Source organism: Molothrus ater, chromosome 3 (assembly GCF_012460135.2).
Source record: "Molothrus ater isolate BHLD 08-10-18 breed brown headed cowbird chromosome 3, BPBGC_Mater_1.1, whole genome shotgun sequence".
NCBI classification, from domain to species: domain Eukaryota; kingdom Metazoa; phylum Chordata; class Aves; order Passeriformes; family Icteridae; genus Molothrus; species Molothrus ater.
The window spans coordinates 103,126,954-103,139,078 of record NC_050480.2 but is presented as its reverse complement, the minus strand read 5'-3'; the positions used below and the strand labels follow the sequence as shown (position 1 = coordinate 103,139,078).

The 12,125-nt window shown below is 38.0% G+C and overlaps 1 pseudogene; it reads left to right on the top strand.

Annotated features, from left to right (window-relative positions):
- The first annotated feature begins 19 nt into the window (after positions 1-19).
- Positions 20-2,475, top strand: LOC118684724 (kinesin-like protein KIF11-A; annotated as a pseudogene).
- Positions 2,476-12,125: the final 9,650 nt, after the last annotated feature.

Sequence of the window (12,125 nt, the reverse complement as noted above, 5' to 3'; positions counted from 1 at the left end):
CAAGACCCTTTTACAGCATATGGGCCGTCAGTTAATCCTACTGACAGAAGAGTTGTTCTGTTGTAAGGTGTTTGTGAAAGGTAACTAGAAATGCCCCAATTCCTCATCTGCAGAGCAGACAGTAACATCTGGAAAGTTAGTTCAGAAAGTGCACCAGATGCAGTCTATGGAGTGTTTTGGGTAGTTATGCAAAGCTTCCCCAGGTCAAGGGTCAAGAAGCTTGGTGCTTGTGCAGTGCAATACCAGGGAGAGGCCCATTTTAGTTACAAAACAGAGGCATAAAGGCAAGGCCAGTGCTTCATTAGAACCAGTTAATTCATGTGCAACACAAAACTGTTATGGCTACGGTATCTTTCCTTGATTGCATCCAAGTGGGTTTCAAATGTCTCCAGAGAGGAATACCTCCCTAGGCAGACTCCTACAGGGCTCTGCCACCTTCAATGTAATGTTCTTCCTCTTGTTGAGGTGGAACTTCTTGTGTTTTGGTTTATGGTCACTGCTCCTTGTTCTGTTGCTGGACACCACTGAAAGGAGTCTGGCAATACAACATGTTAAGTATTAGAAAAAGTCACAGAGATTAACAATGATTTTTATTCTTTTTTTTTTTTTTTTGTAAAATTCTCTATTCTGGAAATATATAACGAAGAGCTTTTTTATCTTACTCCTATTCCCAGCTCTAGAGAAAGACTGCAGATGTTCAATGATCCCATACACAGATGCGTGCAAATGTGAAAGGCTCCAAAGAAATACCTGAACACAACAAAAATTAAGCCTACCAGATCTTGGAAAAAGGTGCAAAAACAACTATTGCAGCTACTTACATAAATGATGACCCTGTTTTTCCTTTAACATTTGTGTGAAAGTAACTTGAGCAGATGTACAAGAGCTTGTTAGAACTGGGAATATAAACTTGCATGAGGTAAAAACACTTCAGTTTGGGGCAGTTGATAAAAGTTTATGAAGCTGGAAATATCAAGTGATCTATCCTAAACCATGAAAGACTTATTGCTGCTCTTGTGGAAGAAGACACAGAAGACATCCTAGGAGGACCTTTCAAGACTCTAAGAGAACAAAAAGGACATCAGTAATAGCCAGAGTTTCTCCCATGTCTATAAATCCCAAGGGAAAACAGAGTACAGTGGAGTATGCTCACAGAGCAAAGAATGTGATGAAACCTTAAGTTAACCAGCAGCAGCCAAAAGGAGCTGTTATTGAGGAAGATACTGAAGAGATTAAGCACCTGAAAGGAGACCTCTGCTGCACAAGAGTAAAATGGAATCTGTATTTTCATTTGTGTAGCCCTTAAAAGGAAAGCTGAAAGTTTGGGAAGAACAAGTTACAGAGATATTGAGATAATGAGCAACATGGAAAAAGTAGTGAAAACAATCACTAAACCATTCTCAATTAATAAAAGCAATGAAACAATGAAAACAGATCTGCAACTCAAGGAGAAATAACTGAAATTAAGCACAGACAGATCTGCAAGAAACCAAGATTTCTCTAGCTCCGAAAGAATATATGGTTTCAGTTCTGAATACAAAAAAACTTCACGGCACAGCTAGCCATTTGGTCAGTACTGTTAAGATAAATCATGTTTTGCTTACAAAACTGTATCATAAGAGAGCTGTTGATCATCACAGTGCTACCATCCAAATGGATTTGCAGGAGAAATTAATGTTCTGGACAATAAAGTACAAGACTCAGTTAGTGAGAACTATCTGAAGCAGCAACAGATGTTGACATCTTACGTATAATTTATAGGCGTCCTCCTATCTATCAGTTGTTCAGCAGATAATGTATTTGCACTAGTTGTATCAGGGTCTTTTAGCTCTGTTAAAAATTGCAGACCACTGAACTTTCTCAAGTGTCTGAAAATGTGTAACAAAATAGGCACTGTGCTATTTGCTTGTAAAGCTGTGCCATTCAGTCAGGTTGACTGAGAAGCAAATATCTGGATCAGAGGAGCATTAAATATCTTGACAGCAATGGTAGAAATTGTCCTGGAACTAAACTGTTTGTTTCAGAATAACATAAGGAAATTTTCTGCTTGATGAGATCGAGGACCATAAAAACAATTAGTATCTTAGGAGATCTTTGTCTCACTCTGAAAAAAAATTACAGAAACAGCCTGTGGTTTTTTTTCTCAGATGCAAAGTACTATGGGAATTTAGGAGAAGTGGAAATGGAAAAGTGTGTATATACAAAGAATGCAAATGAATTAGTGTCCTCACTTCAAAGCCAGCTGAACCTGTTGGCACACGAGGTGCAGAAGAACTCTAGCTTGTATACTGCCAAAAAATGCAGGTTTGATGACTACCATCACTGCTGGGCAAGAAAATGTTTATCTGGAAACCACTGACTTAGCCAATAGTAAAACTTCTGTTTCAAAACAAATTTATTGCATCTCTGGATAATTTCTCTCAAAAGCTCAAGGACATAAATGGTAGTTTATGGCCATATGTTTCATGGACATGAAAGAAGATGCTGGTGGAATCCATATTCTGTTCTCAGCAACTTCTTAGCAATCTAAAAAATGCATCTCAGGATACTGGTAAATGGAGGGAATTTAAAACTGCTCAGATAGTCAGCTTTATGGATCAGTAACAGTCCTTCTTCAGCAACAAGAGACAGCAGCTTCAGTGTTTGCAGTAGAGAACAGAAGGTTTATGATTGAGATCTGTATTTTTTATTGGATATTATGTCTGCATTAAGATTTCAGTAGATGCAGTTTGGAACTACTGCACTGTGAGAATATATCCTACAATACATTTTATTATATGCCTACCAAGAATACAAATAGTTGTGTTCAAAGATCCTTGACGTACTGCTGGAACTAAAACAAACTAATTGCCAATTTTAAAAGCATTGGAATTCACCCATGAGAGCTACAAACCAATGGCCTATACTGACCTTAAAAAAGAAGAGAGTATGTCATGGTGCTGCCAGCTAGGTCCAGGGTCCACATCGCTGCTCTCATTTAGAGGCCTGTCTGAAAGACTCCTAAAAACAAGGTCTTCTTATAGATTTCCAGTTTGTGCTCACTAAAAGCCAGTCAATAAGTAAGAACTTATTCAATGAATGGAATTGTCCTATGGCAATTGAAAGCTGGGAGCTAGACAGCAAGCAATGCTGTGTCACGGGGAGATGCAATGGATTTATGTAATATATACAACTTCTCTCATGAACAACAGTGAATTATGACTTGCAGCATTACTGTTAAAGAGACAGAAAATAATTATCATTAAATAAAGGCTTGTAAAGCTCTTTTACTCTCTCTCTCTCTAAAAGCTTATATTGCCACAAATATGCTCTCTTATATATTTTTTAGAAGACTGACTTCAGAGATTGGCATCAGTGTAATTTTTTTATCACTGCAACATATGGCAGTCTTCCCTGCTGCCAAAACATGGCCATGTTTCAGCCTCAGGGTACAGCTGGCTTGAACTTAAAACTGAGACTGCTTTCAAACATAAATACAGAATTTTGTGTTACCCCTTCAGACATTACGAAGAAAAGTAAATATAAAATTTATGTTGCTGGAACCTCTATGAACACTAGAGTGCCTTGGGATTCCAGTCACCCTAGGAAGTATTTTTTCCATCTAGTTTTTGGATAACATCTAAAATGATTAACAGTCACTGTGTCAGCATCATGTATCACTCAGCTATCTGTACTGAAAACTTCTGCAGTTCAGATTCTAGTATAGGTTCACAAGATTCTCATCTTATGGTGATTTATGATGAGTTCCCCACATAGGCAAAAGTTACAGCAATCTCTGATCGTATGCAATCAATGTTTGTGTAAACCTTCTCTTCAGAGGTTTTTTCCAACTCATCTGTACTTAACCCATCATTTCCTCTTACAGTGCTCTTCCTGAGTTGCAAAGCTGAATGGAAACCTGCTGTACAGGTGGTGCATGTTATCTCAACGTTCTGAAAATTAGCCAGATAAACACAGGCATTTCATGGTTACATCTGAAAGTATACCCAGCACCACTATTTTGATTAAAAACACAAAACCATCAAACACTACATCATGTTCTGTGCAGTTATCTCAGCTGAGCATTTTCTAGGTTACATGTCATTACCACAAATAAATGTTTCTAAAAAAATCAAACAGAATAAAAGTCCTTTAAAAAGGAAGGAAACATAGTATCTGCAATCCCACCCTCTACCCTCATTGCAACTGGAGCTAGGTGAAAACCCTTAAGTGCCTCAGGTTTTCTGCTTGTTGATGGAGCTAACAAACACAAACTACATGAGAGCATCTGCACAAAAGAAGCCCAGTAAAAGAAAATTAAAAACAGGTAAGGGCAAAAGAAAATTAAAATAAGTAAGGGAGTAACTATTCCCCTATCAGTAGAAGCTATATAAATAGTAGTGTTAGCTGTAACATTGAAGTTGTCTAGGTTACTGCTTTGACCCGGTTCTTTCATTTGGAACAGATTTAGTCACATGAGGTGACATCCCCTACAGGAGGAAAGAAACTTCCTGACAGGTAGCAGGGTGTGTAAGGTCCTGCTTGAACCTTGCAATGCTTCCTCTGCTACATATACTTTCCTGAATACAGCCCTGGATGCAGCCCTTAACATTTACAGAAAGGGAAAAAGGAAGTGGAGGTTAGACAAGAAACTAAAAAAAACAGTTCTCTAAGCAACTTGTGTAATACTTTTGGTAGGTAAATTGCTGGCCACTGAATGTTAACAATTATTCCTCCATCTCCTTTCCCAGATCCCCCTACGCCCAAAGAACAGTTGAGCATGGCTCAGCCTGAGGCTGCTTTAAACAAAATCATTCTCAACTTCTAAACTGTTGAAATCAAAATAGTCTGGCACATTGGATGTGATACTCCACAGATTTTATTTCTGTGAAGTAGGAGGTATGTTTCTAACATCAAGGAAACATTTTTACTGCCAGTACTCTGAAAATGTAGCTGCTCCATTCAGCATTTGGCTGCTGCAAGAACATCAGGCTGGAGGCTCTGATGTGTGAATACCTCTATGATCAGAGGAAAGGGATCATGACATGGCTGCAAAAGGAAGAGTATGGGTAGAACCTGGGGTCAGGAAGAGGGAGAAGGACCATGCACTCCTGCAGTGCTTTTTACACTGTGATGAGCTTGTATATGTAGCACTTTATGGAGTCTGTTGCAAGCCTTGGCACTGCCACTCTGCTAACAAAAGCGTAGGCCTTTGTCTAGAGCACTCTGCATGTCTTTCTTTTCAAAACCAGTGAGTTTTTCCTTTCTTTTTTTAATGTTTGACTTCTGTTTGTATAACAGTGCCTTTAGATTACTCTTCCTTCAGCCTTTTCTTATATTCAGGTCCTTTCTGCAATGGAAAGTAGCATGGGAATACCAAAGATCTAAAAGAATGACTGAATGTTTACTTCACTTTTAATTTTAGGACAATTAGACAACCAGTCCTCCTCCTCATAAGAGGGAGGATGCAGGTGTTAGAAATCTGCAGGGAGAGGGAGAGCTCATAAAAGTAATTTATTGAGCTTAGTCTGTCTGCAGAACCAAAGGATTTTCTATCATCCCTTCCACAACTACAGCTGGCAGAGCTGACCTCACTATGCTAACTATGCACAGCAGCAACTCCTTCCTCATGAAGTTAAAAAAGTTAACTGTTTCAACATAAAACTCTCCCAGTTTCAAACCTCTGAGGATGAAAAGAATAAGAAGAGCCAGTAGGTACACATTAGAAACACAACATGGGACAGTGAGCATGTGTAATCTTCCTCTGCCTTGGACTATTCACTTTCCAGGCACCATCCCAAGAATAGCTGATTCCGTATCTGATCAAGGATCTGATCCAGTACTTCCCCATGCAAAAGCACCTGCAGAAATCTTAGGCTGTTACTCCCAGCACTTACAGTTTGAAGTTTATTACCTTCTGGGTTGTTTCAGCAAATGCTACCAGCTTTTTATCCTTCTCAGTATGTGTTCTAACAGTTCTCTGTGGTTTTTAGGGCATTATTGAAGGTTCTGTATGGCTTTATGTTGTCAGAGAATGAATTCTATGAATTCATAGACAGTGGCAGGAAGGCTAGGTAGATATCCAAAGTAATGAAATTCTGTAGATACCAGCAATACGAGGTCACAGCTTACTGAGCTCCTCAGTGTCTGAACTAAGACCCCTGCAGCTCTGTCAGGATTTGTGCACTGGAAGCAGAAGATATTCTAGTCAGAACATTCACAGAATAGATGAGTCCACTCACAGTGGTACTTGGGTAATATGAGCACCTTAGTTCTGAAAGCCTGTTATTTTCATGTGCATGACTGGTGCTGTTAAATCAGTGGAGGAAGAACTTCCTTAGTCATACTGGTGGCAGAATAGTGACTATACATATTCAGACCAAAGATTCACCTAACACAGTGTAACTGAACCCTCAAAGGCTGACATTCCAATCCTTAACTCCTTAGTTAAGGAACAGTAGAAATCAGGAATAGTCTCCTGAAAGAAATCTTGAGGAAGATATATGTGCTATGCTTCTTACTCACCTTCTTAAACAAGAGGTATCTGAAAAAAAAAATAGAATGAAAGAAAGTGAGAGGTTTTCTGCACAGTCAGTAGGTTGAGCTGGCTTACCATGAAGGCAGAGGAGCCCTTCTTACCAAGGGGGCTGAGGGGTGAAGATTCTCCTTTAGAGACAATGCACTGTTAGACTGCAGACTTAAATTGCTTCTGGTAAACACGCAAAAAAGATGCTCAAAAGTAATTTCAGGATGATGGATTCCACTCTGGGAAGCAGGCACTTGTCTTCTCAAATAGACAGAAAGTCATAATGGTGCAGGAGACACTAAAAGGCAGATTGCAACTAACTTTCACAAAATGCACCTCTGATTTATGAAAAGCCTAAATCCTATTTAAGGTTACTAGGAATGATAGCCTACTTCCAGCTACAGTCAAATATCTTGTCAAATATTGTTGGGGTTTTTAAAATTTATTTTATCCAAAACAACTGAAGTCACTGCCCAAATCATTCACCAGAATGAGAGGCATGGAGTGGAAGTTGAATAATCTGGTCTGAAATCAGGATGGTTGGGTGTTGTCTGGGGAGTCACTCTGTAGATCTGAGATGAAGATACAAAAAGCAGCATAGATGGAGACAGGTTATGGAGTCATTAAATGAAAAATTAGGGTTGTGACAGCAAGGGCTATAGATGACAACAGCCCCTCCTGTCCACAAAAGCAACAATAGCATACAATTGTGTGTCTGTGTACATGTGTGTGTGAATGTTGCCTGGTAGGCCTGACACTGAACATGGAAACTGTCTCCTGTTTCCTGCTGTGCCCAGACAAAAAAGGGTCTATGTATATAGTCTGGAAGGAGCAGAATTCAAATGAGCAAGATGCCTTCAGAAGAGTCATTGAAGCCATCTTCTGTTTTGCCCAGTGGGAAAAACCTGCAAAATCAGAAACACCAGAAAAAATTTTATCATTAAACCAAATATTGTTTCCATTTAAGCCCCAGTCTACAGGGGCAGTTAAGATAACATATGGATGGTCACCTCTGGCAAACACACTTAAAGCATTAATAAAATGCTAAATTGTGAAAAGTATGAAAATTTAAACCTTTCAGGTTTCCCCTATTATTAGGAAACAGGAACACATTTTAATATTTTTTTATAATTTTTAATATTAGCTCTTATACATTTGCTGACTGTACTTTAGCCTTTTACTCTCTATTTTCAATTTATACACTGCACTACAAAAAAAAAAAAACACCCCACACCTTATTTATGCCTCAGAAAGACAAAACATCTGAAAAAAATGTTTAGTTTTAGCAAAAAGTGTTACTGTTCTTTTAAAAATATTGCAGTGTTACTTTCCACTCCACAATATCCAAAGACTACTGTCTTAGGATATTGTGGAAGAGCCTGAAATACACGTGAACCACTAGAAAGGACAAAAGGCAGTGGTTGAAATAACCCATCCATTAAAAAGAGAAGAATATATCTTGCTTTGTTACTGAGAGCTGCAACAGCTTGTGGAGATCACTGGTATATGCATTTCAGCACTTGAAGAAGAGAGAGAGAACAGATTCTGAAATCAATGCTGTTCTGTCTCCCAAGTGAAGAGTCTCTAGTTCTGCTTCTTGACCCCATATCCAAAAAACAGAGTGTAGTCCATCCACAGGGGTGTCATAAAAAATTGAAATCACCTCATTGTTGTAGCAATTAACCACTACAAGATGACCCACATTTTCCAAGCAGATTAAAGTATTAAACAAGAACAAAGAACTTAGCATGTTTCCTCTGATGTCTGAACAAAAACTGAAAGACTACAGGAGCAGCTTGCAGAAATCTAAAAATCTCAATTGTTCTTGGGGTGAGAGGTGAATTTCCTCATGCTGCAAAGAGAAATGCCCTGCAAGGATCATTTCTACAGTCTGACAGGAGATTTGGCACCAGGATGGAACTGGCCCATGTCACAATCCATTGATGAGAGTCTGGCAGTACTTCTGACAAGAAAAGCTTTGCTGCCATAATTCAGACAGGCCATCAACAGACATTTCTTCTGGAGTAACCCAGTGTACTGAATTATTTAAAGTCTCTGTCATCCACAGGCTGAGACCTGCTACTTGTAGGTATAGCAAGGAACCTCATCTTCCAGCAGCTCTTATATGCTGACACCTAATCCCACAGAAAGTTACAAAAATCTCTCTGAGCACCCAACTTCTACCAATTTTGTGCACGTGAAATTTGTCATGTTATCACTCATCATATATCCTGTAGAGAATTCCTTAATTTATATTTGAAAAACATGAGACATTCTGACAAACTGTTATTAACTGAAGAGAACGTGACCATTTTCAGCATTTTCTAGCCCAAAAAAGTACAATAGTACCTACAGAGTTCCCAAATTAATGCTTGAGAACACTGGTTTTGTATTTTATTATGTATACAGGAAAGTGTGGTAGCTTCATCATGATCACAGAGACATCTTACATAAAGAAAGAACTCTGCCTTCAAGGAGTCTCAGTAAGTCTACATTAAAATGCTGGAGCTTTGAAGCTTAATCCTGTCCTTATTATACAATCTAAAAATGAACTTTTAGTATATAGAGGTAATACTTTAAATATTTGGGGACCTCTTTAATGGTCTATTTTAGTAGCCCCCAGAGCAACCTGACACTTGCATACTTCAACACTGTATCTCTCTATATAATTAGTAAATGTAACTGTTTAAAATACATCTGTGTCCCACATGCTGCCCCTAGATTATTGATGCTGTGGGAAGAAGAGGCACACAAAAGGGCTCTCTAAATTCAGTAATTATTTCCACTTGAACTCTAATACTGGTAGTCATGTGTTGGTATCATTGAAACCTTTTCTTGTCCTTTAATGCATTTTCTACCAGCACAATTTGGATAGGTAATCACTCAGGTAAATGGGGATACACACAAATGAAAATACTCAGAAGAGCTGCAGGAAGAATGTAATTAATTTTCTGTATTATTGTACATAGAGTATTAGGGAATAATGCAAAATTAACTAAAACAATGCAGCATTATTTGTCTTAACTATATCCTTCTCTGTGACATACATTTATGGGTACTGCTGCATTAGGTGTAGACCAAATCTTTGTAGTGGACATTATTCCTGTTACAAAACTGCTACAATAATCCATACTGCTATAATCCTAAATCAAATAAAATGTAATATTTTATGGTAAATAAAGTAGATAATAAAAATAGATAATAAATCTATTTTCCCCAATCATCAATATTGAATACATGTTATCTAAAACTGTGTCTGTAATAAGGGCTTCCACAAGGTATTTCACAGTAAGATGTAAAAGAAACAAAACCCATGTAGTAGACAGAACATAATTATGAAAAATCTTCCCTTGTAGATTTCTTTTCTGACTCACACTGAATTACACTCCAAATTCTAAGAATTTTTGATTCGTTTCAAATTACATTTTGTCTAGAGCTTTGGATTCTTTCCCAATATTTTAATTCTTATTTATCCTGTTCTGTATAAATGTTATTGAAGTCAATAGGAATTTATCTGTTTTATATGTTTTAAGATCAGTTCCTAAACTTAGAGTTTAGAATAAAGTTATCTCAACCAGAAATTTAAGGAAAAATTGTGCTTAAATCAGCCAGACTTTAATATTGAAACTCTACTGGAGACTGCACATCTCAGAATATTCATTTGTTTCTTGGACTAAATGTTAAATGAATTTAATGTATTTCTCCAGTCTTCTGGTAATGCAATTTTGCATGTTCATCTTTACTTCAAGGCCTTTAATTAAAGGTTGTAGGTTGTAATCCTATGGTCACATTTTCTTTGCTCTGCAGTCTGGTATCTTCCCCTGATAGAATCCTCTTCCAGAATTAGTGAAGATATATTTGCTTTTTAGAAATTAGAGCACTTGAAATGGCTTGTGGAAGCTGCCAAGAAAGATATGCAATCTCAGTATGGTATTCCTTGAATATCTGCAAAGAATCCTTTGCATGTGTCAGGCAGATTTTTAGCTACTGCATCTAAAAAAATACAGGTATAGGACATGGACTCAAATGCTACTTACCCAGCATAACACTGATTAAGCCACTGAGCTATTAAACCACACTGTAACTTCTCCAGCTTCTTAAGATCTATATATAAGCCTTCTTTAGGACTGAGATATATATAAAATGGTTTTAGTAGTGTTCACGGAGGTCATTTTGGCTTTCCTGTTCTACAGAAAATTTGGCTCCCCACAGGTAAATAAAAGACTTGACTTTTTCATGTAATTCACACCTGCCAATACCCAATTTGTAAATTGCAGATGGATGCAATTAAAGTGTAAAATGAATAAATAAAACTGGTTCTGCAACTACTTATAAAAGCATGGAAAATCAACTTGATACATCAAGTCACAGACAATACAACTAAATTATAAAGTTATATATACAAGAATGCATCACCCCTGTATAAATATGTATGTATAATCATAAATTAAAACCATATAGAGAGACTAGAAATATCCTTTGGGGATGGAAAAATATTACATTATTGTAGAAGAGAATCTTGCCAGCACACTTAGGTTATACATTTGCTATTTTTTATGTGTTATATTTCATAAAAGAAACTCCAGCAGATAGCAAATATTCTGAATCCATTCACCAACTCTCTTCTGGACTATCAGAGAGGTACTGCAGGGGCAGTGCAGTAAAATCATGGCTACTGTTACAGGCTCGACTCAGTACAAAGGATGTTGTTTGTCTTGGGTGCTGTTGGAGCACCAGCAAAGCCAGCCCAAGATGAGGCAGCCACCACTCCATTCCATCCAGTCTCTTCCTGATTCTCCTCCTCCTCCTCACTGGAGCTGGTAGAGTTGTTTCTGTCACTGCTGCAGGGAAACAATCTGGGAGCAAAGTGCAAACTCACAAACAAACCAACCAACCAGGCAGCAATACCAGTTCACAGTACTCATACTCCTCCTGCTCCTCCTGTCACAGGCTTTTTTCTTTTTTCTTTTTTTTTTTATTCCTCCTGTGTGATTGATACAGCTTAGAAAAATTATTAAATCAGACCATCTGTGTGATGCTGTTTGCTCTGGAGGTGTTCCTACACCCTCATGCTGGCAAGAGGGATGAACTGAAGCCAGGGTTACAAGAAATAATAGGGATGTCAGCTGTCTCAACTACTATTGCAGCTGAGAGGAGAACAGGGGGTACTGAACCCTGTGAGTAAAATGAAGTAAAAAGGCATGTGTAACTGATGAAATTAATTAATTCCAGTACCAGGCTGCCTCATTCTCAAATATACTGGCTCCTACTGTGCATTTCCAAGTCAAAATAACCTGCTAATTGAGAAACAACAATCAAACAGGGAAAATATGGAAGACGATGTCAGGTACATCAAGCCACAGTCCATCAGGAGAATTTAAGTGCAATGTCTTTGAAATTAGTATTATCTGACAAGGAGCTAGTGATCTGTCTGGGCTGTGTGAGTCTGTAACACTGAGCTTGCTGCACTTGCCATAAACTTCATCCACATAAGGACTTGATAAAAACTCCTTTAAATAAAGCACTGCAGCCACCTAGCCTTGAAAATATGCAAGTGTTCAGGAATACTCTGATCACAGACTGGAATTAAGCACAATCCTTCAATGTAGATCTTTCTGTA